The 27,216-nt window shown below is 35.7% G+C and overlaps 1 protein-coding gene across 4 annotated transcripts in view; it reads right to left on the bottom strand.

Moving 5' to 3' along the window:
- Positions 1 to 11,235, bottom strand: part of LOC126764831 (phospholipid-transporting ATPase VA) — an 80,509-nt gene extending 69,274 nt beyond the window's left edge. For 2 of the 4 annotated variants that reach the window (XM_050482404.1, XM_050482407.1), the window contains exon 1: positions 10,549 to 11,235. The gene's annotated coding sequence lies outside the window, so the exon portion shown is untranslated. The remainder of the gene's footprint in view (positions 1 to 10,548) is intronic. The other 2 variants (XM_050482405.1, XM_050482406.1) reach the window with 2 other exon arrangements.
- Positions 11,236 to 27,216: the final 15,981 nt, after the last annotated feature.

Here is a 27,216-nt window from a genome sequence, read left to right as displayed (position 1 = left end):
GTAGACAGAAAAAGAAAGAGGCTTAAAAGCGTGAGTACGAAGAGCTTGATAAGCTGGCCGACAGGGGTAATGCTCGAAAATTCTACGAAAAAATGCGGCGGCTTCCAGAAGGTTCCAAGAGCATACTCTTGTAGAACCCCCAAAGGTGATCTAGTGACCGATGCCCAGAGCATACTTAAATTATGGAGGGAACACTTCTCCAGCCTGCTGAATGGCAGTGAACGCACAACGCCAGGAGAAGGCGAACCCGATTCCCCAATCGATGACGATAGAGAAGACGTTCCATTGCCCGACCATGAAGAAGTTCGAATAGCAATTGCCCGCCTGAAGAACAACAAAGCGGCGGGGGCCGACGGATTGCCGGCCGAGCTATTCAAACACGGCGGCGAAGAACTAATAAGGAGCATGCATCAGCTGCTTTGTAAAATATGGTGGACGAAAGCATGCCCAACAATTGGAATTTAAGTGTGCTATGCCCAATCCATAAAAAAGGAGACCCCACAATCTGCGCCAACTACCGTGGGATTAGCCTCCTCAACATCGCATATAAGGTTCTATCGAGCGTATTGTGTGAAAGATTAAAGCCCACCGTCAACAAATTGATTGGACCTTATCAGTGTGGCTTTAGACATAGAGAATCAATAACTGACCAGATATTCGCCATGCGCCAAATCTTGGGAAAAATCGGTGACAAGAGAATCGGCACACACCACGTCTTCGTAGATTTCAAAGCTGCTTTTGACAGCATGAAAAGGAAAACTAATACGGCTGTGTAAACTGACGTTGAGCAACACCAAAAGTCCGTCAGGATCAGGAAGGACCTTTCCGTTCGATACCAAACGAGGTTTCAGACAAGGTGACTACCTATAGTGCGACTTAAATCAATCTACTGCTGGAGAAAATAATTCGAGTTGCAGAACTTAATCGAGCAGGTACAATATTCTATAAGAATGTACAGCTGCTAGAGTATGCTGATGATATTGATATCATTGGCCACAACTTCCGCGCCGTGAGTTCTGCTTTCTTCAGACTGGATAAGGAAGCAAAGCAAATGGGTCTGGTTATGAACGAGGGCAAGAAGAAATATCTCCTGTCATCAAACAAATAGTCGTCGGACTCGCGACTTGGCTCCCACGTCACTATTGTCAGTCATAACTTCGAAGTTGTAGATAATTTCGTATATCTTGGAACTAGTATTAACACCACCAACAATTTCAGACTGGAAATCCAACGCAGGATTGCCCTTTCCAACAGGTGCTACTTCGGACTGAGTAGGCAATTGAAAAGTAAAGTCCTCTCTCGACGAACAAAAGCTAAACTCTATAAGTCGCTCATAATTCCCGTCCTGCTATATGGTGCAGAGGCTTGGGCGATGACAACAACCGATGAGTCGACGTTATGAGTTTTCGAGAGAAAAATTCTGCGAAAGATTTATGGTCCTTTGAGCATTGGCAACGGCTGAACGGAACGATGCGCTGTGCGAGATATACGACGACATTGACATAGTTCAGCGAATTAAAAGACAGCGGCTACGCTGGCTAGGTCATGTTGTCCGGATGGCTGAAAACACTCCAGCTCTGACAGTATTTGACGCAGTACCCGCCGGGGGAATATCCAATTGGCGCCACGTAGCGAAAAGAAGAAACGACTGGCGCGCTGTTGTTAACTCGGCTATAATCGCGTAAGCGGTGTCTACGCCAATTAAGAAGAAGAAGAGGACCTCCTCTATCCGTACATACCCATTTTAACCCCGAAATCCGGGGATGCTATTCTAAAATTTATCCAAAGAATCTGCACCAAGTTTCGGATCATTGCATTTCTTGATGTTTTTTCAATGTGTGTTTTGAAAGTATTGGTTTGACAACAGTGCTGCTTCATTTATGTATATGCAAAAAAAAATAACAAATTTCCGCGAAATGAATCAACGCTGAATGAAGTACTTTACATAATCAATTATAGCTTAAAAAATGTTGAAAACAGTTTTCTTACAGTTAATAAAGAAAAAAAATCACGAGAAAAAACAAGCAAAGAAAACGCTGTCGTTGAACAAGCCCTCACTTGGGTGTTTAAGATATGGCAACGTTCGTTTTCCTCACAATTGTAAACAATCGCACCTTTTCAATGATGAATGTGCTAAGTGATTTTTAAATTAATAAATTTAGCTGAAAACTAACGAAATAAAAGAGAAATGTGAACTTATTTTAATGTTTAGAGTGTATATTTAAATACCGAAATTCGTTTTTTATACCCGACCGCCAAAATAATTGGAATCGTGCCTGTCTGGCACTTGCTAACACTTATATTTTTTAAAATATTCCGGATTAAAAATTCAAAAATTTGTATTAATAACACTGTTTCACTAATTTGTTTCACATTTTTCACTTTGTATATTTAAATATACATTTTAAATATTGAAATAAGTTAACATTTCACTTTGATTTTGTTATGTTTTAGCTATATTTATTATAATAAAAATCACTTAGCTCACTTTATTATGAAGAAAACGAGCATTGCCACATCTTAAACACCAAATATGTAGGATTTTCAACGATTTTTCTTTGTTTGTTTTTTTCGCGTGATTCTTCGTTTAAATTAACTATAGTAAAAATACTTTCCAAAATTTTTCCAGTTATAATTGAGTTGTTAACACTTATTCCAAATAAGTAAAACTCTATAATATTACAAAATTTATATCATATCGGTGTGACTGTAGTACTTCTTTCTGCGTTGGCGGCCTTTGGCCGCGATCGAAAAAAATAACCCTGGTCGAGCCAATACCCGGGGTGGCTGAAGTACTTTTAATATTACAAAATTTATATCATATCGGTGTGACTGTAGTACTTTCGCGGGCAGAATTCCGATTTCTTTGGCGCCACGATTTGAAGGTACCGTTGGAAAGAGGAAGTCCTCCTGATTAAAAAATATATAGGGTTATAGGTACCTCAAACGCTTAGTATTCGAACTTAAAGTTCAAAAATTCCCAAAATTCGAACATTTCAACAAGCTATTTTACCACATTAAACACACTTTACTCACATTTCTCATTTCAAATTAATTAAATTAAACTATAAACTTTTAAATAAATCCACTTTTAACAGTCTTTTTACCGAAGAAATCTTTATTTTAAAAATTACATTTTACACTCGTAGTGATCATGTGTGTGCTAAAAATTACGACGAAATGGAGCGCTGCCATGTGATAATAAGGAATTTCGCTTTTTTCCCAAAAATTCCTCCATCCATTCATGTGGATATGTTCTTTATTTAATTAAATAAAGAAATAAGTAATTTTATATAGTAATATTATATAATAATATTATAAAATAAAATAATATTATATATATTGTCACCTAATATACAAAAAAAAACGTATCAAAAATAAATGGAAACCGCTGACAGATATAATAACCAAAATTTAACCATTTTATAACGAAACCTCAAATTTTGTTTCAATATCAGTGCAAAATTTTTATTTTTTTTTTATTTTTTTTATTTTATTTAGACTTTGCACATTTTTTAATTGATGCAGCAACTGAGTCAATTCCGAGATCGCGTTCAAGATCGTGACTGCAAACATACCAAGGCGCATTGACGGCGCATCTTAAAACTTTGTTTTGAAATCGCTGGATTTGAGTAACAATGCTAGGGCTTGAGCAGCCCCAAAGTGGTATCCCATAAGTCCAAACTGGTCTGAACACCTGCTTGTAGACTAGAATTTTGTTATATGTGGAAAATGCAGAGTTTCTACCCAATAGCCAATACAAGTTTCTGAATTTTATTTCTAATTCTTCTTTTTTCTTTTTGACATGTGCACTCCATCTAAGTTTTGTGTCCAGGGTCATGCCTAGGTATTTCGCGGTATTGCGATATGGTATTTGCACACCGTTTAAGTACAGAGGCATATATCTAGTATTGTTGTATGTGAAATCAATGTGAACTGATTTAGTCTCGTTTAATTTTATTCGCCATTTAGCTGTCTATTCAAATATTTTGTTTAAATGTTCCTGCAATCTTGCAATTGATGCAGTTTGTGTTTTGCCGACAGACAGAACCGCAGTAATAACCAAAAAATATAACCACATTATAACGAAACTCAATATGTTTTTTTTATTTTAACGCAGAAAGGAGTACTACGCGAAAGTACTTCAGTTACCCCGGGTATTCGCTCGACCAGGGTTATTTTTTTAAAGCGCGGCCGAAGGCCGCCAACGCAGAAAGAAGTACTACGCGGAAGTACTTCAGTCACATAAATCACTTATTACACATATACATATGTAGAATTATAGTTATTATAGAAAAAAGAGTCACGCGAAAAAGCAAACAAATAAAAATTGTTAAAAATCCTACATATTTGCTGTTTAAGATGTGGAAGGCTTGTTTTCCTCATAATTGTAAACAATCTAACTTTTTCAACGATGAGTGTGCTAAGTAATTTTTAAATTAATAAATTTAGGTAAAATATAACAAAATAAAAGTGAAATGTGAACTTATTTCAATGTTAAGAGTGTATATTTAAATATACAGAGTGAAAAACGTGAAAAAATTTAGTAAATCATAGAGAAATACCATAGGGGTATTCTCTTGCTCTTGCAAAACCCGGTGCACGGTGCAAGAATTGCAGATTTACAACGGCACAACAACAAACACACGCAGAAAAATATTTGCAAGGGCTGTAAAATATGTCAGACCAAAACCTATGTATATTTGCGTGCAATGTCACGCAAAAATATAATTGCAACCCTGTTGTAGTTGCCATTTTACATAAAGACATATTACGTCGTTAAATTGTTGAGGAAGATAAGTTTTAAATGGATTTCATTATTTCTATTTAAATTTTAAAGATTTGTTACAGTTTTTTTTCTTAAAAATGTATGCAGAAGGTGCGCCAATTCACAATAGCCATGCTTAATAGTCATTCACAACAAATTGACCGAATTAGCCATTCATATATCACTAGATTCTGCAATGGGTGCTCTCGTGCTCTTGTATATTTCGGTATAGTATTTTTTCAATCTGCAATCTTGAAAGAGCAAGAGAATATTCCTCATGTGTTATTAGTGCAAATTTTTTAACTTTTAATCGTGAATATTTTAAAAAATAACAGTTATTTTTATATTACTTTTGGATATTTCTTCTCTGGAGAAGCTCCCCTATCCGCACATACGGAAATTTGGTTTGTTTACCCCTCCGCCAAAGTAATCGGAATCGTGCCCTATCGCGTAGTACTTCTTTCTAAAAGAAAAAGGAATTATATGGAAATAGAGAAATTCAGCGAATTGCTCATATTTGCTTATTATCATATGGCAGCGCTCCATTTTCTAATTGTTAGAACATAAATGATGTTCACTACGAGTGTATAAAGTGATTTTTAAAATATAGATTTGCTTGCTTATAAAACCTGTAAAAAGTGTAAATTTATTTAAATGTTTTCAGTTTAATTAAATGAATTTAAAGTGAAAATATGCATAAAGTGTGTTAAATGTGGTAAAATATATTTTTTATCAGGAGGACTTCCTCTTTCCAACGGTAAATTCAGATCACGGCCTTACTTGCCTTTTAAGTATAATTTTATCATTGCTGTCATCTAATAACATGCCTGCCAAGGGGAAGTCACGATAACTGATCTTGCGTAAATATGCCGAACTGAATCTTTTTATCTGTTTTAATTATAAATACAAATTTTCGGCACGATTCCGATTACTTAGGCGGAGGGATAAAAAACCCGAAGTTCCGTATAAATGGGGTATGTGCGGATAGGGGACCTTCTCTAGAGGATGAATTTATATTTTTTTAAATATTCACGATTAAAAGTTCGAAAATTTGCACTAATAACACATGGTATTTCTCTATGTTTTACTAAATTTTTTCACGTTTTTCACTCTGTATATTTAAATATACACTCTAAACATTGGAATAAGTTCACATTTCACTTTTATTTTGTTATATTTTACCTAAATTTGTTAATTTTAAAATCACTTAGCACACTCATCGTTGAAAAGGTTAGATTGTTTACAATTATGAGGAAAACGAGCCTTACCACATCTTAAACGGTAAATATGTAGGATTTTTAACAATTTTTCTTTGTTTGTTTTATCGCGTGATTCTTTTTTCTATATTAACTATAAAAAAATACTTTCTACATATGTACATATATGTGTAATACGTAATTTATGTGACTGAAGTACTTTCGCGAAGTAGTCCTTTCTGCGTTGGCGGCCTTCGACCGCGATTTAAAAAAATAACCCTGGTCAAGCGAATACCCTGGGTGACTGAAGTACTTTCGCGTAGTCCTCCTTTCTGCGTTGACGGCCTTCGGCCGCGCTCTAAAAAAATAACCCTGGCCGAGCGAATACCCGGGGTGACTGAAGTACTATCGCGTAGTACTCCTTTCTGCGTTGGCGGCCTTCGGCCGTGCTCTAAAAAAATAACTCTGGCCGAGCGAATACCCGGGGTGACTGAAGTACTTTCGCGTAGTTCTCCTTTCTGCGTTGGCGGCCTTCGGCCGCGCTCTAAAAAAATAACCCTGGCCGAGCGAATACCCGGGGTGACTGAGGTACTATCGCGTGGTACTCCTTTCTGCGTTGGCGGCCTTCGGCCGCGCTCTATAAAAATAACCCTGGCCGAGCGAATACCCGGGGTGACTGAAATAATATCGCGTGGTACTCCTTTCTGCGTTGGCGGAAAGAAATAACCCTGGCCGAGCGAATACCCGGGATGACTGAAGTACTTTCGCGTAGTACTCCTTTCTGCGTTAAAAACAAAAAAATATATTGGTTTTTTTTGTTATAAAGTGGTGAAAGTGGTTATATTCTTTAGTTATTATGCACTCATATTCAAACAAAATTTAAGTTTTCGTTATAAAATTGATAAATTTTGATTATTATTTCTGTCAGCGATTTCCATTTATTTCTTATGATACATTGGTTTGTATATTAGGTGACGATATATATACATATACATATATATTAGGGGTATTCTCTTGCTCTTGCAAGATTGCAGATTGCAAAAATACTATACCGAAATATACAAGAGCACGAGAGCACCCATTGCAGAATCTAGTGATATATGAATGGCTAATTCGGTCAAATTGTTGTGAATGACTATTAAGCATGGCTATTGTGAATTGGCGCACCTTCTGCATACATTTTTAAGAAAAAAAACTGTAACAAATCTTTAAAATTTAAATAGAAATAATAAAATCCATTTAAAACTTATCTTCCTCAACAATTTAACGACGTAATATGTCTTTATGTAAAATGGCAACTACAACAGGGTTGCAATTATATTTTTGCGTGACATTGCACGCAAATATACATAGGTTTTGGTCTGACATATTTTACAGCCCCTGCAAATATTTTTCTGCGTGTGTTTGTTGTTGTGCCGTTGTAAATCTGCAATTCTTGCACCGTGCACCGGGTTTTGCAAGAGCAAGAGAATACCCCTATTATATTTAAAATATGAGTTTGAGTGCATACTTTATATCCAAAATCAAATTTTGTTTCAATATGAGTGCATGATAACCGTAAAATATAACCACTTTATATCCAAAACTTATATTTTAAATATAATAATATATATATCGTCACCTAAAATACAAACCAATGTATCATAAAAAATAAATGGAAGTCGCTGACAGATATAATAACCAAAAAATATAACTACTTTATATCCAAAACTCAAATTTTGTTTCAATATGAGTGCATGATAACCAAAAAATATAACCACTTTATATCCAATATTCAAACAAAATTTAAGTTTTCGTTATAAAATTTATACATTTTGGTTATTATATCTGTCAGCGATTTCAATTTATTTTTTATGACACATTGGTTTGTATTTAAGGAGACGATATATATATTATTATATTTAAAATATGAGTTTTGGATATAAAGTGGTTATATTTTACGGTTATCATGCACTTATACATTTTGAAACAAAATTTGAGTTTTCGTACTGTACTGTAACCTTACACTTTATTACGTAACATTATTATATAATATTACTTATACATATGTATATATAATATTGTTATATAATATTACTAATACATGTATATAATATTACTTATTTGCATAACAAATTTAAAAAAGAAAATATCCATATGCATGAATAGAGGAATTTTTGCGGAAAAAGAGGAATTTCAGCGAATTGCCTTGTCATCACATGGCAGCGCTCCATTTCTTCGTAATTTTTGGTAAACAAATGAGGTTCAAACGAGTGTAAAATGTAATTTTTAAAATAAAGATTTTTTAAATAAAAAACCTGCTAAAAGTGTAAAATGTGGATTTATTTAAAAGATTATAGTGTAATTTAATTAATTTGAAGAGAAAAATGTGAATAAAGTGGGTTTAACGTGGTGAAATAGCTTCTTGAAATGTTCGAATTTTTGAACTTTAAGGTCGAATATCTCGTAAACTAAGCGTTCGCGGTACCTATAACGCTATATATTTTTTAATCAGGAGGACTTCCTCTTTCCAACGGTACCTTCAAATCGCGGCGCCAAAGAAATCGGAATTGTGCCCACTTTTTATACAGTTACACTTCACTACAATATTTCTACATGTTTATTTTTTATTAATATTTTAGATATTTGCTTAAAATAAGCGTTTTTTATTTTACATAAATATTATTGGGTCGGCTTTAGTATACCGTCCCAGGATTTCGGGAATAAAATGGGTATGGTCGGATAGAGGAGACTCTCCAGATCACGAACATATATGGTTATAGCCAGGGTTATTTTTTTATAGGTTGTTGATTCTCGTATTTGGGGTATAATCTGTTCACTTTATTACAAATGATGTCGATAAGGTAACACTGATTATTTGACAGTTTGTAATTCATTTGTTATTCTCAAATAATCATAATACAACAATAATTTAAATGTATATTAAAAGCTATTTTTGCACTATATTATATAAAATAAATGTGTACAAAGGAATTAGTGAAGTGTTAGTGGATATAAAAGTGAAAAATATAAGTGCAAAATTAATTTTATATATCGAATATATGTAATTAAAACATTGCAAATTTTCAACTTTAATATCGAATATCTCGAAAACTATAAGCTTCCTGCGGCTATAACTGTATATATCCTTGATCAGGATAATCTCCTCTATCCGACCATATCATTTTTATCCTTGAAATCCTGGGACGGTATACTAAATTCTTCCCGTAAAAAGCAAAAAGAAGTTTTTCTCGAAACAGGCACACCCCGGTGTTGGATCGGCTAGGGTTATTTTTTTGACGCGCTGCCGAAGGCCGACAAAGCAAAAAAGAGTTTTTATCGTAAAAACCTGACACACCCCGGTATTGGATCGCCCAGGGTAATTTTTTTCCTGCATTTGAGTTTTTTTTATTTATTTTTATTGTTTTCAATCGTTTGGGATATGGTAACACTTATTATTTGACAACACGGAACCCTTATTGTTATTGTGTGTGTAATAATATTTATGTAAAATATAAAATGCTTATTTTAAGCAAATATCTAGGGGAATGTTTAGTTTAGTATCTCATTTTGAAGAGGTTTTGCGCAAAGGGGGAGGGGGCTGGGGGCTTGCTACCCCCCTCATTTGAAAGGTAATGAATGGAGCTTTTGAATAATAGTACCCTTCCCCCCCTAGGACCACGGGGGGCTCTAGGGCAGCCTCCTGAAAATGGTGTAAAATCGCAGTTTTTCCATACAATTTTCACTAATTATTATAAAATGTATGTATTTTTACGCATAGAGTGACTCTATGTTTATTATTTTTATTATTTCAATGAATTAAAGTGGAAATTCACTGAAAATTAAAAATTGTATATGTATCGGTAATACCAAGATAACCCAACCAACCATTTATACAAGACCCTGAAAAGTGGGCAATATATTACGTCCATATAACGAAAATTTTGAATAAAAAATCGCGCTTGTTTCAATGTAATATATTATACTGAAAATATAATGAAAATTTTGAATAAAAAATCGCGCGATTTTTTATTCCAAATTTTCCCCTGCTGCGCTTGTTTCAATGTAATATATTATATTGAATCGTGCGATTTTTTATTCAAAATTTTCGTTAAATGGACGTAATATATTGCCCACTTTTCAGGGTCTTGTATAAATGGTTGGTTGGGTTATCTTGGTATTACCGATACATATACAATTTTTAATTTTCAGTGTTTTTATTATTTAAATAAAGTGGATTTCCACTTTAATTCATTGAAATAATAAAAATAATAAACATAGAGTCACTCTATGCGTAAAAATACATACATTTTATAATAATTAGTGAAAATTGTATGGAAAAACTGCGATTTTACACCATTTTCAGGAGGCTGCCCTGGAGCCCCCCGTGGTCCTAGGGGGGGAAGGGTGCTATTATTCAAAAGCTCCATTCATTACCTTTCAAATGAGGGGGGCAGCAAGCCCCCAACCCCCTCCCCCTTTGCGCAAAACCTCTTCAAAATGAGATACTAAACTAAACATTCCCCTATTAAATCGCAGCCAAAATGTACCCTAACAATGCTCAAAAAGTAAAAAAAAAAAAATAATATTTGTTTGCTTACGTACACAGATAAAGAGTTTGCTGGTGTTCTTTCCGATTGGAGTTGTCAACGCAAGCAAAATTAAGTTTACAATTTATCAGACCGCAAAAATTAACTTAAGTTGGCAATGTTTACGAAGATAAATTTTAATAAATCGATTTTCCTTCTCAGTTCTTTTCTTGAAGCTGCACAAGAACACTTTTAAATAAGAACCATTTTTTACAAATTGCACATTTTTTGTTGAACTTTATATTCTTTTTACACTTTTCTGTTATGTACTGATTGGTCGTTGATTGATTACTATTTATTAATTATACTATTGCAATTTATTAGAGTATCCGCAGTATATAAAATAAATAGGCTGTTTGCGTGTCCTCAATTGCATTCCTCTACATTTTTTTTCAATAGCACAAAATTTAATACGTACATATGTATATGAAACACAATCTCTTATGCATGTAGATAAAAAAATGGAACGAGTTACATTTTTACTCAATCGAAAGCACATAACTATCAAATAATATTTCACCTCCTAATATAAGTGTCAACCTTTCATATTAGATTCTATAAATTTTAATAATTTTCACCTATACTTTTTTAATGGTATTTCAATTGTCATTTGCGCCCCTCGTCTTTTGCTAATCACTCAAAAAATATAGATAAATAGATGAAAACGAGTAATTACGTCTTCTACACACTGGTTCATCATTTGGTTGGCTGTTGTTCGCAAAATTTAGTAGTTATTCAACACTAATAGGGTGTTTTCACTTCCTCATATTATTCAAGACTTGTGTACACAATAAAGCTTTTCGATTTTTAACTTAAAGGTGAATTCAAAAGCGCAAATGCAAACAATTACCTCACAAATTTGTGATGTCTGAAAGCAAACCTCACAATGTAAACTCGGTTGTGTTTGTTTTGTTACTTTCAATATTTTTAAAGAATTTTGAAATTATTGTAGTGAAATAGAATGGAGGAAGTATTCTCCCTGAGGATATTTTAATTCTGACACGATTCTACTTGCAAATATGTATGTATTTAGAATTTTTTACGTGTAAGAATTAAAAGATATTTATATTTTAATAATATGCAGTAATGCTGCAGCTGTTCCTAAGTCGTTCTTTCACATTTTGAAATCCTTGAAATAAATTAAATTATTATATATGCTACAAATTTAATAGATATGCAAAGTTATATACTTTCTTTTCTTGATTGCCTATTTGATTATTTTGTCTTGTTTTGTTTTTGCGAAACAGCTGGTTTTCAGTAAGGATAACCTCATAAAATAAACCTCACAACAAACCTAGCAAATATTTTCTCAAAAATCAGGGTTTTCTCAGAATAGGGCTGTTAAAGCTTTTTTTGGGGTTTACTATATAAAATACTATAGGGGTATTCTCTTGCTCTTGGAAAACCCTTGCAAGGTGCACGAATTGCAGATTTTTCCACCTAATGCACCGGCACAACAACAAACACACGCAGAAAAATATTTGCAAGGGCTGTAAAATATGTCAAACCAAAACCCATGTATATTTGCGTGCAATGTCACGCAAAAATATAATTGCAACCCTGTTTTAGCTGTCATTTTACATAAAGACATATTACAGATTGGTACGCAGCTCTCAAGTAATTGCTCAAGAAAAAAAATACATTATTTCTCAAGTAATTTTGACAGCTGGTTACGCATTGTGAATGATCCACATTAGAAGAGCAAGAAAGAATAAACAAAGAAAACAAACTTTGTGCGTAATATGTATGTGTGTATGTGTATGGTAACATAAATATTTTCATTGAGATTTAAGAAATGTTGTTGATGATTGGTAGGTTTTATACAACATTTCAAAATGGAATATACTTCATAATAATGATTTCAACTAATTTAGGATGAATTTGACGATTACTTCGATTTTCCTTCAAGAAACAATTGTTGATTTGATGTTTCTTCGCAAAACCAGGTTTGCCATATTCACATTTTTCTGAAAAAAAGTATCAAAAATTAGTACTAGATTTCTTGAGAGCTGCGTACTAGCACAAGTAAATTTATCGCAGGAAGTTTCTTGACCGTAAGCGTTTTTTATATGCAGTTTTTAATGAGAGCTTATAACGTCGTTAAATTCTATTTAAATTTAAATAGATTTTGTAATTTCTATTTAAATTATATAGATTTGTTTTTTGTTAAAAATGTATAAAGAAGGTGCGCCAATTCACAATAGCTATGCTTAATAGTCATTCACAACAAATTGACCGAATTAGCCATTCATATATCACTAGATTCAGCAATGGGTGCTCTCGAGCCCTTTTATATTTCGGTATAGTATTTTTGCAATCTGCAATCTTGCATGAGCAAGCGAATACCCCTAATGATTTCAAACTATTTGTGACTATATAACTTATAGAAACAATTCAGTGAAGTGTTGGTGGATACAAAAGTCAACTATATATGTGAAAATTTCAATAGAAATAGAAAAATTGCATTCTTTATATTGAGTAATTTTTGCACTTTAAAAGCGAGTATCTTAAAACTACAGTTATACTTAATTTGGAGAGTCTTCTCTATCCTCTGTAGAGGTTAGTCCTCACAGTAACAGTTTAGAACGTGGTTCCATTGTGATATCTAAAGCTACTATATACAAGTAATAGATCCTAATACCCTTATAAATTGACAAAGCGCTTTGAACTTATCACAAATTTGTTGAGACGGCTAATGTCAGTTTCGACTAAATTTTTTGCTTCGCCGAAGGTGATAGATATTTCAGCCTCAGTTTTGCAAAGGCTGGACAATGGAAGAGAAGGTGTCTGGATGTTTCACCTCCTCCTCCTTCATACCACTTTGACAACTAGCGTTCGACAATATTTTTAGTCTTACCGCATGAATGCCTATTTGGCAATATTCTGCAAGAAGCTTTACGATTGCAGTAAGATGAACTTTGCTAAGAAAAAGTAGTGCAGTAGATCTCATGTGTTCTACTCTAGACCAAAAAGAATCATGCAGTTGCACCTGCTAAACGCAGACCTCGCATGGGCAGACCTCCAATGCTAGAACGGAAGATGTCAATGGAAATCCTTCTCGGCGATTTCGCTATAACGAGGGCAAGTAATGCCGAAGGTCTCTAATATTCTACTCTAGGCCAAAAGGATCTCGAGTTCGTACAAGCGCGAATAGTCGACCAGCGTCGAAGAGCCTCCTATGGCTAGCTTATCGGCTTTGTAGTTGCGAGCGATACCGCTATGACCAGGCACTCTGATGATGAAGTAGGTTGATGTCATTTCCAGCGAGAACAAACACTCCTTGACTAGCTGTGAACGCACAGTTAGCGATTTTAGCGCCAGTATGCGCAGATACCCATTTTAACCCAGAATTTGGTGGATGCTAATCTAAAATTTCTCCCTTATTTTTCGGTTACTCCAGGGAGTGTGAACACTACAAATTATTTGAAATTTACATACATTTATTCTCAATACCTGATTTCAGTGGATTGATGATTTTTATATTTAGTATTAATTATTATTATTAGAATTAAAACGAGAATTATTATCAGATACGGAGTAGCAGAAATGTGGGGTGAGCAAAGAAGGTATCTTTGGCACGACGGTCGGTAAATTTAACCTCCATGATGAAAGATCCCCAAATGGGATGAGACTGATCGACTTCGCTGGGGTCCGAAATTTGGTTATTTGTAGTAAATTTCAGCATAGGAAAATTCATAGAGCTACCTGGCTCTCTCCACATCCAAAAGCCACCAACCAGAGCTTTATGTAGTGATAGACTGAAAACACGGCTCCAGTGTTTTAGACGTGCATACCAGAGATAAAGAAATGCTCAACTGTCCTGTCCCTGGAAATATGAGAATCGCTCACCTACCAAACTTTGACAGTTGACTGGATCTGAATCAGATATATATGTGAATGGATGTTTGTAAATTTATTTACAAGTCACATTAAAATAAATAAATAAATATACCAAAAATATATGTGAATGGAGGGACTTGTTGCCGTCGTTCAAGATCGCTAATAAAAAATGTAAAACAATGAAAATCAAAGAAAAATCGAAATTTAAATATTTTTCATGAAACGTTTTGCAATGTGATGCATAGTATAATTCATTTTCAATTAGCAATGATTTAAAACATTTATTAATTGAGAACTAACAGTTTTAATTCACATTATTAAGTATTGAAAGATCAAAAGTCAGTTGTTTTAATGTACTTAAAATCATAAAAAACGATTTAAGTAGTTTCGCCATATATTAAAAGTCCAACATTTAACACTTTGCAATCGGAATAAATGTTGGGTGTTTTAATTTAAATGCCCAAAAATCATTATTTTGTCCGATCTGGCTACAATGGAAAATTATGTAAAAAAAAAAAAGTTGGGCATCCCTGGTCCTTTATCCCTGGTACATACGCTCGGAGGTCCTTGTTGCAGCCAAGATATACACTCGCCACCCGCACGTTAACAAGCTGAAATCACAACAGACAGCCGAACGATTTTCTATCGACTCGGTATGTGGGACGACATTTCACTCTCTTTACGGACAGCTGAAAACGTAACTATTGGTTTTCGGAAAAGGCAAAAGGACAGCTGATATGATGAGGAGTGTCGTATTGCAGCGGAGAGAAAACATATTGCCTACCTGGCAACGTTATAATCGACCACAACACGTGAGGGATGGGATAGATACCGAAAGTTTAAGAGGGAAAGGAGACGCATTTGCAGACAAAGAAAGAGAGAGGCCGAAATGCGTGAGTGGGAAGAGCTTGACAAGATGACGGAATAGTCGAAGATTCTAGGAAGAGATGCTAACAGAAGGTTTCAAGACCGGAGTATACTTTTGTAGAACTCTCAGACGTGACCTAGCGACTGATGCCCAGAGCATACTAAAATTATGGAGGGAACACTTCTCCAGCCTGCTGAATGGCAGTGAAAGCATAACACCAAGAGATGGTTAACTCGATTCTTCAGTCGATGACGATGGAGCGGACGTTCCATTATCATACCATAAAGAGGTCCGAACAGCAATTATCCGTCTAAAACAACAAGAAGATCTGTAGAATATGGTGTGACGAAAGCATGCCCGACGATTGGAATTTATGGGTGCCCTGCCCAATTCACAAAAACGGAGATCTCACAATATACGCTAAATACCGTGAGATAAGCCTCCTCAACATCGCAAAAAAAAACTACAGAGCGTATTAGGTAAAAGATTAAAGCTCACCGTCAAAAAACTGAGTGGACCTTATCAGTGTGGCTTTAGGCGTGGAAAATCAACAACTGACCAGACATTCATCATGCGCCAAATCCTGGAAAAGACCCGTGAAAAGAGAATCGACACACACGACCTCTTCGTCAATTTCAAAGCAACTTTTGACCGAAAGCTCCGTCAGGTTCGGGAATGACCTCTCCGAGCAGTTCGATACCAAACGAGGTTTCAGACAAGGCGACTCCCTATCGGGCGACTTTTTCAATCTGCTGTTGGAGAAAATAATTCGAGCTGCAGAATAATCTTCTAATAGAGTGAACAACTGCTGGCGTACGCCGATGATATTGATATTATTGGCCTCAACAACTGCGCCGTTAGTTCTGCTTTTTCCAGAAAAAGGAAGCGAAGCAAATGGGTCTGGTGGGGAGCGAGGGCAACACGAAATACCTCCTGCAGTCATATCTTTGAAATGGTACATAATTTTGTCTATCTTGGAACCAGCATCAACACCAACAATAATATCAAAATCCAACGCAGAATAACTCTTGCCAATAGGTGCTACTTCGAACAGAGTGGGTAATTGCAATACGTCGTGCAACCGAAATGTAATTGTTGCGCGCATGTCTTGAAGGATAATTCCTTAGCGAAAGTCTTGGTAAGTGTGTCGGAGCAGTTACCAATTGACAAGAACTTATCACCACCATCTGCGACGTTAATAACTTGAATCTTTGCGAGTGTAATTGGTACCATGCCAATAATATTTCATATTGTTTATATTTTTCATTTCATTCGATAGTATTTTTGGTTTCAGGTTAATTTGTTAATTCATTTCTATACAGGGGTATTTATTATTGCTTGTTTACTATTTTTAAATCGGTCCGCAAAATATTAATACTCCTTGCTTTTCTATGGTGAATGTCCACTGTTTCTAATAGTGTTTTTATGTGACCTATATCAGATTCTAAAATTGTTTCGATTTACGACTGGGGGAAGTAGTTAATATGTAATCTTGTTTCACCAGCCAGTTCTGAATATGCGATTAAATTGAATGAGTGTGGGATAATCAAAGTTTTTCCAGGTAACTGCATTTCCATGTTGTTATGGTAAAATATTGTTAAGGATAGGAATTGAAATAAAATCTTATATTGTGCTATAGACCTATCATCCTTTTTTTAAAACTGCTGTTCCCAAGCCTCATATTTGATTTAATTTAGACTAATCAGGTTTGTTTTGGTAAGGCGCCAGGAACAACATTTTTTGGCAATTTCTATGTTTTCGACCTCCGTAAAATTAACGTCAGTACATTTTAAAAAATTATTTTTTATGAACTGAGTTCATTTTATTTCATATTATTTACAATATGTTGTGTGACAATAAGCCAATGTTATTATACTCGTAACTAAAGATTCTCATTGATGCTAAAATTGCAATTTGTCCATTAAACACATAAGGACATTTGAAGTATAAGATTTGATTTAAATTAGTGTTATACTATATGCATACTTTACAACTTAATTATTTCAGTTAAACTTAAGATCTAAATGGTAAGTCTAAGGGATGTAGCCTTTGCGGTCCGCGAGTATCTCCACTCTTGTTCAGCAGGTTAATGGCGTGTCACTATATTTATTTCAAGTCCTTTGAGTAAGTTAATATTTTTAATGTATCATGGAGTGTTTGCAGTCATCCTGAGTGATTTCGACTGATATCTTTGAATTAGTTCTACGTTCGTTTTACTTGCAGTTCCCCAGATTTGCATTCCATATGCCCAAATCGGTTTTAAAATGCGTTTATATTGAATCGCCTTATTTTTGAGACTAAGTTTCGATTTGGGACCCAGTAACCAGTACATTTTTCTCGTCTTGATTATACGCATGTCGGCAGCGAAAATCGTGTACCATGTTGGGCCAAGCACGCTGCCTTGCGGAACACCTGCTTTGACTTCGTATATGTTCTAAGTATCATCATTAATTCTAACGTAAAAATGTCTGCAATCCCGGTATGACCTAAGAAATAGGTAGAGTGGTAGTTTCATTTTTATTTTAAATAACAACCCCTCTTACCAGACTCTATGGAAAGCTTATTGAATATCTTAGAAAACTGCCGAACAGTACTGTTTCTCTTCGAGATATTTTAGTATTTTTTGGCGATTCCGTGGCACTGTTCAGGAGTTCTATGTAGTTGCCTGAATTCAAATTGATGGTCTGGGATAATGAGAAATATTCCAAAACTGGCAATAATCGACGAAGAATATTCTTTCGAATATTTTGGAAAATATTGTCAGCAAACTTATTCCTCTGTAAGAGGTTATTTCGTTCTCGGGATTGGTTGGCTTCGGAATCATTATAATTCCATTCATTGCGTAGGAGAATGAATTAGCCTAAAACTACAATTAAAGATTAAAACTAAGAATAGTAGACATTTCCTTGGTAATTGTTTGATTGTCAAGGCATCAATATTATCTGGATCAGGGGATTTAGAATTTTTCAACTGCGACACATCTAATTGTACTTCAATCAGTTTTATGTAAGGTATTTATTTATCCCTTAGACATGGACTCTCAAACAAAGCCTGAACATTTTGGCGCTGATAGTCACTATTGAGAGAAAAAGGCTTGAAGTATTCGCAAGGTAGTTGCCAAAAGCGTCGGCTTTTTTTTGTCGGATCTACACCAAGAGATGTTTTCATCTTATATCGGCGCTTGTCGCTTCGGAGGACGTTTCAGATATTTGGTAGGTTTCCACAGATTATATTCATCGGATTTATTTGGTTCGGCATTCTTAAGAAATTCTGCAGTAGATTCTTCTTTCAGCTCTGCCAACTTGGATTTTAAACCTTTAATTGCTTTGTTTAGCCTGGTTTTGTCAAGCGGATTTCTGCTATTCTGCCAGATCCTTCGAAGTAGTCTTTTATTTTGTACCATCTTCATCTGAATATGGCACATTGTTCATACAGTATGGTTTAGTTGAACTAAGAGGATAAGCTAACTAAGCGGCTTGATGTATTTTTTGGGTGAAGTTTTCCACCGCGTCATCTAAGTCTCGTTTTGTTGTTACTTCCATATTTAGGTTTACGTGAGACTCCAGCCAAGTTTGGAAAATCGTATGTTCGACCTTCTATTTTAAATACACTTTCGAGATGTGACAACAACAGTCATATTCATATTGATAATGAGAGCGGAATGATGTGGGCTTATGCTGGCATAAATTGCGAAGTCAATTAGATCCGGAATTTTGTAGGGATCGGCCGGCCAGTATGTCGGTCTGCCAGCAGATAATACATTTTAGTTATTTTGAGAATCGCACTTTTACAGTTCGCGGCCTTTGGTATTCGTAAGGCGTGTACCCCACCGACGTTTGGCATTGAAATCACTTCCGGCTTAAAATCTGGGACCTAATTAAAAGTTTCTTTGCTTATATTGAATCGAGGTGTGAGATACAAAGAAGGGGTCGGCTTTAATATACCATCCCACGATTTCAGGGTTAAAAGTGGTAGTGCTGATGCTCCAGATTAAGAATATATATAATTATTGCCGCCGCAAACTTATAGTTTTCGAGATATTTGCATTTAAAGTTGAAAATTTTGCAATTTCTCGACTTATGGTTAGTTTTTCTTCCGTATTATGCACTTTTTATACACTTACAATTCACTACAATATATCTACATATTTATTTTTTATTAATATTTTAGATGTTTGCTTAAAATAAGCATTTTATATTTTACATAAATATTATTACACGCACAATAACAATAAGTGTTCCGTGTTGTCAATAATAAGTATTGCCATATCTACACATTTATCAAACGAATAAAAAATAGGTTTATACGCCAAATACATAAATCATTATCCTTTTTCTTGCTATATCATGAGTAATAATCAAAAAAGGAGTTTTACTTGAAAAAAAACCCCTGACACACCCTGGTGTTGACACACCCCGGTGTTGGATCGGCCAGGGATATTTTTTTGAAGCGCGGCCGAAGGCCGCCAACGCAAAAGGAAGTTTTACTCGAAAAAAAACCCTTACACACCCTGGTGTTGGCACACCCCGGTGTTGGATCGGCCAGGGTTATTTTTTTGAAGCGCGGCCGAAGGCCGCGAACGCAAAAGGAAGTTTTACTCGAAAAAAAAACCTGATACACCCTGGTGTTGGCACATCCCGGTTGGATCGGCCAGGGTTATTTTTTTGAAGCGCGGCCGAAGGCCGCCAACGCAAAAGGAAGTTTTACTCGAAAAAAAAACCTGACACACCCTGGTGTTGGCACACCCCGGTGTTGGATCGGCCAGGGTTATTTTTTTGAAGCGCGGCCAAAGGCCGCCAACGCTAAAAGGAGTTTTACTCGAAAAAAAAACCTGACACACCCTGGTGTTGGCACACCCCGGTGTTGGATCGGCCAGGGTTATTTTTTTTGAAGCGCGGCCGAAGGCCGCCAATGCAAAAAGGAGTTTCAATCGTAAAAACCTGACACACCCAGGTGTTGGCACACCCCGGTGTTGGATCGGCCAGGGTTATTTTTTTGAAGCGCGGCCAAAGGCCGCCAACGCTAAAAGGAGTTTTACTCGAAAAAAAAACCTGACACACCCTGGTGTTGGCACACCCCGGTGTTGGATCGGCCAGGGTTATTTTTTTGAAGCGCGGCCGAAGGCCGCCAATGCAAAAAGGAGTTTCAATCGTAAAAACCTGACACACCCAGGTGTTGGTCGCCCAGGATAATTTTTTTCATGCATTTGAGTTTTTTATTTATTTTTATTATTTTCAATCATTTGTGATATGGTAACACTTATTATTTGACAACACGGAACACTTATTGTTATTGTGCGTGTAGTAATATTTATGTAAAATATAAAATGCTTATTTTAAGCAAATATCTAAAATATTAATAAAAAATAAATATGTAGAAATATTGTAGTGAATTGTAAGTGTATAAAAAGTGCATAATACGGAAAAAAAACTAACCATAAGTCGAGAAATTGCAAAATTAAATTTGCAAAATTTTCAACTTTAAATGCAAATATCTCGAAAACTATAAGTTTGCGGCGGCAATAATTATATATATTCTTAATCTGGAGCATCAGCACTATCCAACCATACCACTTTTAACCCTGAAATCGTGGGATGGTATACGAAAGTTTCCCCCAAAGAAGTTATATCAATTGCTCCACTGACGGTCTGGATTTTCAAAGAAGCTCTTGCTCTTGCAAAACCCTTGCACGGTGCACGAATTGTAAAATTTTCCACTTGATGCAACGGCACAACAACAAACACACGCAGAAAATTATTTGCAATGGCTGTAAAATATGTCAGACGAAAACCCGTATTTAGTTTCGTGCAATGACACGTAAAAATATAATTGCAACCCTGTTTTAGCTGTCATTTGGCATAAGGACATATTATGCCGTTAAATTGTTGAGGAAAGTAAGTTTTAAATAAATTTTATAAATTCTACTATTTAGGTTCTAAAGAATTTTTACTGAAGTTGCGCCCCCGGCCTCCAAACAAGAAGTGGAAGGAGAGTGACGTGCACTCCATCGTACAGTTTGTAATGGAAAAGGCGGAATTTGAGGTAAGTTTATACGTTTCTTGTTTTTAATTTTAGATCTAATTCGGTTTGATATCTTTTCAGGCTACAACTGCGCAATTGTTTTATAAACGATTTTTACAAAAATTGCTGTGTAATAAATCAAAATTAAGTGCATAGAAAATGCGCAAATAGATAGTGAAGGGAAATGGAACAGTAATAAAAGTGCAACAGGAGTATGAGTTTGTATATTAGCTTGATTTCGTACGAGTAAATTGTTTTATAAACGATTTTTACAAAAATTGCTGTTGGATGTCTCATGAGATCTGGTGCGGTGAAAGGTCCGGCATTTGAAGGCATAGCACCGTAAAGTCAATGACTGGCTCGTGGTAACGCGATAAATCATTTTTAATAATATAAGCAAAAATTGCTCAAATGTGTCCCTATTACGACCAGCTGAGGAAAATATTTTCCTCCCCTACTTCCCCCGGCGGGTAATGCGTCGAATACTTTCAGATCTGGAGTGTTTGTGTCTATTCGGACAACGTGACCTAGTCAGCGTAGCCGCTGTCTTTTAATTCTGCGCACTATGTCAATGTCGTCGTATATTTCAAACAGCTCATCGTTCCATCGAATACGATATTCGCTGTGGCCAACGCGCAAGGGACCATAAATCCTTCGCAGAACTTTTCTCTCGAAAACACTCAACGTCGACTCATCAGTTGTTGTCATCGTTCAAGCCTCTGCACCATATAGCAGCGTTGCGAGGTAGGCAGTCTGTTTTCTCTCCTCGATCTCTCTTCCACCAAGATTCCCACACCAAACTTGCGCTCCTTTATATGGCCACTATAGTAAATGCCACAAAGACCTGCTCGCCTCAGTCCTTGTCCTATTCATCGCATTTCCTGGACGGCGATATGTCACCATTTATTTTCACGAGGATATCAACCAGCTGGGCAGCGGCACCTTCCCAATTAAGGTTGGACGTTCAAAGTGCATGCCCTCAAATCGTAGTCGTTATTTAGTTTTCCATGGTCGTCATCAAAAGGGGGGCATCCGAGGCTGGTTGTTATTTTTCATTGGGGGTGTTTTTTACGTGGCGGGTTCCAAACCCTGCGCCCCTAGGTAGGGGATGTTTCGCCTTCTCACTTTAGCTCGGCTTTAAAACGGATGTTCTTAGGCTACCCAGAGGATACTTGGTCAAAGAACGGAAGTCGTCAGAGAACTTTCCTCACTTGCTTAAACTTCCACACATGACTCCATCCTCCTTATAAATAAATTGTTATATCAAAAATAGAGTTGGTATACCTAATACCAATAAAGTTATAGTCGATAAAAAAAGTTAACATACTACATATAAATGTCGAAGCGGTAGTACTTGTATTTTGTATGGCAGTGTACATGCGTATGTCGGAATGCTAATATTTTGTAGGCAACTGTATGTGCCACAGCGTCGTTTGAAGTACTGACTTTTGTCCTTTCAATGCCCAATAATTGGATTTAAGCTTGTTAGCTCTCAATCATTAAACGTTTTTAATCATTTTCCATTGAAAATAAAACTATGATGCTTCAAATTACAAAACGTTTCATCAAATATCTTTAAATTTTACAAATTTATTTAATTTTCATTTTTAAAGTGGTCTTGAACGATGCAACTAATCCCTACATATTTTTTTTTGATAAAATTTCAATCTGGCCATCGCTCGTTTCCAATTGCTAAACGTCAAAACCTCCTGAACTCGATCAACTGTCAAAGTTTAGGTGGTTTTGACGTTTAGCAATTGCTCTCTCACTTCCAGTGAGAGTGGAGTTAAACATCTCTTTATCTCTGGCGTTAGCTTTCACTCTATCTGCTCATAGTACTGAATTATTGTCAAGTTTCTTCGACTAAGAGCCAACAACTCTTGCTCAATAATGTGGATATGTAGGTCGCTTGTCAGATTAGGTAAAATTTAGCCTATTAATAATTCTCTTGACATTCAGTTGTGTGACGTATGACCAGAGATAAAGAGATGTCCAACTCCTCTCTCACTGGAAGTGAGAGAACAATTGCTAAACGTCAAAACCACCTAAACTTTGACAGTTGACTGGATTGGGGAGGTTTTGACGTTTAGCAATTGGAAACGAGCGACGGCCAGATTGAAATCTTACCAAAAAAATATGTAAACGGAGGAATTTGTTGCCGCTGTTTAAGATCGCTAATAAAAATTTAAAACAATGAAAAATCAAAGAAAATGCGAAATTTAAATATATTTCCTGAAACGTTTTGTAATTTGGTGCATAATAGAATTAATTTTCAATTACAAATGATTGAAAACGTCATAGGCGTTGAAAACAGAAGCAAATAAATTTTCAAGCTCATCAAAAATTTCAATAATTTCTTAAAATATATTATTTCAAAGAAATATAAATTTAATTTAATTCGAGTGCAGTATTGTCAGCGAGCCGAATAACAAGTGCGCGCATAGTGAATTTTTCTTACTGTCTTTGACTGCGGTTTGAGTGCATAAGCAGTGCAATTAGCTTAACCATGTCGACAATTGACATTGGATGGCAGACAGTGAACAGTAAACGAAGAGCAACCCCTAACTACCTTCTTTCATCTTCTCGAAAACTAGCCAGAGTGGATATCGATACTGACAACAACAACGAAAATCGGTTTGAGATACTTAGTAATAAGGAAAGCGACAACAACAATGACAACAATGTAACCATTAGTAACGAAGAAGTGAGCGTTGAATCCGACCGCCGACCACCGCCAATCATAGTACCAAATGTGTCAAATATTAGTGGAATGGTTCTTGCTTTCTCCAAAGTCATAAACAAAGCTAATTTCTACTACAAAACACAACCAGATGGACAAACAAGAATAACTACAAAAACGATTGAAGCTTACCGCTCTCTTGTTAAATATTTGAATGAAAAGAATATGGAATTTCACACATACCAGATCAAGCAAGAGCGATCTTTTCGGGTGGTGATTAAAAATCTTCATCCTACATCTGAAATTGAAGACATTAAGAAAGAAATTGAAAATTTTGGTCATCGTGTAAGAAGAGTCAGCAACATTACAAGCCGTGCAGACAAACGCCCACTCCCCTTATTTTTCGTCGATATTGAACCAGCTAAGAACAACAAAAACATTTATGACATCAGATACTTAGTTAATGCAGTCGTTCAGGTGGTACCACCAAAGCAAACTAATTCCATTGTCCAATGTCACAGATGTCAAGAGTTTGGACACACGAAAAGTTATTGTAACAAATCTTATGCTTGTGTTAAATGCGGCTCTAATCACAACACTACCGAATGTACCAAAGACAGAAATGCTCCTGCCAAATGTGCAAACTGCCAGCATGAACATCCAGCTAACTATCGCGGGTGTCAAGTACATCAGTCACTGAAAACCAAATATAATGCTAGCAAAGCACGCACGATGGAGAGTCCGTTTGTTTATAATGCCACAGAATCCACAAATTTGCAAAAACAAAATTCATTTTTCAACAGCAAAACAAACAACATGGCCTCGTATGCTGATGCTGTAAAAACAACTAACCTTGATCAATTTTTAGAAAAAATTGAGAAAATGATTAACGCACAGACTGCTCAGATAAGTAATTTATTAGCAATAGTCAATAGTTTATTGAACAAAGTATGCATCTAAACTTAAGAATAGCAATTTGGAATGCCAACGGTATTGTCAACCATATTAACGAAATCGAAACATTTCTTAACAAAAATTGTATAGATGTATTTTTAGTTTCCGAAACTCATTTTTCACAAAGATCATTTTTTAAAATTAGAGGATACGACATAGTTTATTGTAACCACCCTGGGGGTAGAGCCCGAGGTGGGTCGGCGGTGATTATTAACTCAAAAATTAAATATGAACCATTGAAAGAAATTTGTTCACCTTCGATGCAAATTTCACGCATAAAAATCAAAACAAACACACGATCAATAGCTATTGGCGCTGGATACTTTCCACCCAGACACACAATCAGTTGCATAGAATATGAAAATATGTTTAGCGAATTCGGCTCGACATTCTTACTCGGAGGAGACTTTAACGCCAAGCACCCTTGGTGGGGCTCTCGCTTAAATAATCCGAAAGGTAACGAACTATTTAAATGCATTATGAATAGGAATTTATCAGTTCTCTCGACCGGTATGCCTACCTACTGGCCATTGGATCCCACTAAAGTTCCGGATCTGTTAGATTTTGTTGTGTACTCAGGCCTCTCTAGTAATTTGCTAAAAATTGAAGAAAACTTTGAACTAAGCTCTGATCACTCACCCTTAATTGCGGTACTCCAATCATCACCTATAATTCTTCAAAGTAAACCAAAAATTGTGTCTCCACGTACTAATATTCCATCATTTTCTTACTGGTTAGACAATAATATTGATCTTAGTGTTAACTTAAGAAACACTGACCAATTAGACGGCTTTGTTGAAAAATTTAACAACGTCATTGTAGAAGCAGGTTTTATCTCAACTCCACAAGATACTTTTGTAGTAAACAGTACCTTTATCCCTGCGGAAATCAAAACCCTAATTAAGGAAAAACGATCGTTGAGGAAAATATGGCAAAGGACCCGGAATCCAAGTGACAAATTAATTTTAAACAGAGCTACTAAATATTTAAAAACAAGGCTTAAACAATTAAAAAACAACTCCCTTGAAACCTTTTTAACCAACCTTAGCCCTAACGCAACTCGCTCTGAATGTCTGTGGAATGCCACAAAATTTCTCAAACGCCCAAAAGCCAGAAAGGTTCCAATAAAAGACTCCAGCAATTCATGGTATCGGTCAGATGAGGATAAAGCAGAGGCGTTTGCTAAGTACTTAAATGAAGTATTCACACCATTTAATTTTATTAATGCATCTGATGAAAGGGAAGTGATGCACTTTTTGGATACTCCATGCCAAATGGATTTTCCAATTAGGCGTATTATTTTATCAGAAGTGAAAGAGGAACTGGCAAAATGTAGCAACAAAAAAAGCCCAGGCTACGATCAGATAGACCACGCAGTACTAAAGCACCTAACGGAGAAGTCCATGCGAGCTCTTACAATTATATTCAATGCCATACTAAGGCTTCAGCACTTTCCTACAGCCTGGAAATGTGCAGAAATAATTATGATTGCTAAACCAAAAAAACCCGAAAACTTAGTTAGTTCGTATCGCCCCATAAGTCTACTGGTCGCTTTCTCAAAGGTATTCGAAAGAATTCTCTTACGAAGACTGATACCGGTATTGGAAAATTTAAATATAATTCCGGACCAACAGTACGGGTTTCGCAGACACCACGGAACTCCTGAACAATGCCATAGAGTGTTTAATAAAATAAGGTCAGCTTTAGAGCAAAAAGAATATTGTTCAGGTGTATTCCTTGATGTGCAACAAGCATTCGATAAAGTCTGGCACCCCGGACTGCTTTACAAATTAAAGAAAAATTTACCTGCTCCCTTTTTCTTTCTTATTAAATCTTATTTAAAAGATAGACAATTTTATGTCAGGGTTGGAAATGAATACTCAAGTATGTATAAAATAAAATCAGGCGTACCACAGGGAAGTGTTTTAGGGCCATATCTTTATTCGATATTCACAGCGGATATACCAAAAAACAACGATGTTACGATAGCAATATTCGCTGACGACACTGCAGTCCTAACTTCAAATAAAGTACCTTCAGAATCTTCTGACATACTACAAAATTACTTATTCCAACTAGAAGACTGGCTCAAGAGGTGGAATATTAAAGTCAATTCAGATAAATCTGTCCATGTTACTTTTACCCTAAGAAAAGGTGATTGCCCTTCAATCAAAATTTTTAATACAGCCATACCTGTTAGTGATCATGTGAAATACCTTGGGTTACACATAGATAGAAGGCTTACCTGGAAATATCATGTAAAAGCGAAAAAAGAACAAATTAATATTAAATTGAGAAGTCTTTATTGGCTTCTGGGTAAA

The sequence above is a fragment of the Bactrocera neohumeralis genome, unplaced genomic scaffold (genome assembly GCF_024586455.1).
Source record: "Bactrocera neohumeralis isolate Rockhampton unplaced genomic scaffold, APGP_CSIRO_Bneo_wtdbg2-racon-allhic-juicebox.fasta_v2 cluster10, whole genome shotgun sequence".
Lineage (NCBI taxonomy): Eukaryota > Metazoa > Arthropoda > Insecta > Diptera > Tephritidae > Bactrocera > Bactrocera neohumeralis.
The sequence above is the reverse complement of the archived record's forward strand: the minus strand, read 5'-3'. Positions and strand labels throughout refer to the sequence as shown.